The sequence below is a fragment of the Anomaloglossus baeobatrachus genome, chromosome 1 (assembly GCF_048569485.1).
Source record: "Anomaloglossus baeobatrachus isolate aAnoBae1 chromosome 1, aAnoBae1.hap1, whole genome shotgun sequence".
NCBI classification, from domain to species: Eukaryota; Metazoa; Chordata; class Amphibia; order Anura; family Aromobatidae; genus Anomaloglossus; species Anomaloglossus baeobatrachus.
Window position 1 is genome coordinate 501,233,399 of NC_134353.1, and position 1,856 is coordinate 501,235,254.

Genomic DNA, 1,856 nt, shown 5'->3' on the forward strand with positions numbered 1-1,856 from the left:
GGGTTACGAGACCAATGCGCATGCGCAGGCGTGCGCTCCACACTCCACGCTGCGTTCCACTCCGATACAGGAAGTGGACGCAGCGTCCTAATGCAGAGGTGTATAAAGATCCCTCTGAGACACACATACAGTGCTGACGCCATCACTGGAGATCCACCTTCCCACCAACGCAGGTACAGTAACAATGACACCACATGGGGTGCCTATTTCTCCTTTTTCTTATCTTTATGCTTATCTCTTCATGCTTGTTTGCCTGCTAATCATAATTACATTACCTTAGTTGCAGGCTTCCGTTTACCCATTCTCAGCCGGCAGCACTGCCATTCCTCCTCTCTGGAAGGTATACTATTTCTGCTTTACACTTCTCTCTGTTCTATATGCACCAGTGGAATAAGTGTATAGTAATTACAGGTCTCTCTCCCCCCTTTTCTTCCTCCTTAATCCAGCATTCCTGCTCTGCTTGCTGTAAGGGAATTCCCCTCAGACAAATTGGATCCCTCCTCTGTAGGGAACTGGTATATGTCTTTCCAACAAAAGCTATTACCTACAAACCAGCCATATACCCAGTGATACGCATTTTACAGGTACAGGAGAATTACGTACTCTCAATTGTTCCTGTCACTAATGTTTATTGAGATATAGGGTCATGTAACATATACTACCTATTATTTGTTCTCATCTTAGTGACCGTCATTGTGCCACTCCACGTTTAATATTAATGCCCTATTTACCAGCAAGGTTTCCCCTTCTCCGGTACGTTCACCCTCTTACCTTGTTCTCTTCTGCTTCTTTCTTCCTCCTTTGTTACTCACATTGTACATTTTATTGCCTATACAGATCATGTTATATAAAGGAATTACACTAATGTGACCCAGTCAGTGGCATGATCGGTTCCCCCATCCGACATTGTGTAACTAACATTTTTGGTTCCATTGATCCGGTAGGTTGATACTTATATGCCCCATTACACTTTTATACAAAAGACCTCTGTAAAAAAGAACTGTTTTTCTATAAGTAGGACCATAAGATTACCCCTCACTTCTCTCTCTCTTTTTTCCTATGTATCCCCTTTAGGATTTTTCCCGTCTATACACAAGACCACGGCACGTTCTTGTTGGACACTCCCTTAGCACTATATCACTTTATAGAAACACTGAGGTAGGTTCCCTCTCTCCTGTTTGACTTGTGTAATCAGACCTTTTTTTATTCAAACCATCATCTCATTTCCTCATCTACCTTTTTCATAGACCGCTTTTGCATCCTTCTGGTACACTTTGATGGCCTCCTGCACTGATAGGAGTTGACAACCCTTGTATACCTCAGGGTACGTGTCTTATTTTTATGTATGGTCACTTGTCTAACGAATTCTTTCATGTTTCAACAGATTGTTATTTATTTTATGTCTTAATGGAGATCTACATGCTTCATCAGTTGGTGCCTATGAAATCTATGGATTTACATATACATATTGTTATCTTTGTCATTGCAGTATCTGCTGTTTTCATGATGTCTGTAATATAATCATTACAGTGTACCACTGATGACATTTTGTTTCTGTTTTTTAATTCTATGTATGTTTTTTGTTGTTTTTTTCACACTAGTCCCATTGTCCCTGTGAAAGATCCTTTTGGATCGAAACGTTGGACGGACTTTCCTGTACATACACAATAAATCCATGTTTTTTTCAAACCAATTCCAAGATTCCTCTTTTGCATAGTGGTGTGCCGGATATATTCTTTTGTTATATTGGACCTAAGTCCCGACTGTGCTCCTCAGCCCAAGCTGTGCCCGGGGCTAACCAACTATGTGTGCAGATGCTCCCATGTTTCATGAACGCCATCCCCTATCTACTCCAG

The 1,856-nt window shown here is 41.3% G+C and overlaps 1 long non-coding RNA gene across 1 annotated transcript; it reads left to right on the top strand.

Moving 5' to 3' along the window:
* The first annotated feature begins 219 nt into the window (after positions 1 to 219).
* On the top strand, positions 220 to 1,158 carry LOC142295538 (uncharacterized). Its single transcript, XR_012751487.1, has 3 exons — positions 220 to 340; positions 447 to 584; positions 1,075 to 1,158. It is a non-coding gene; the product is annotated as an uncharacterized LOC142295538 (long non-coding RNA).
* Positions 1,159 to 1,856: the final 698 nt, after the last annotated feature.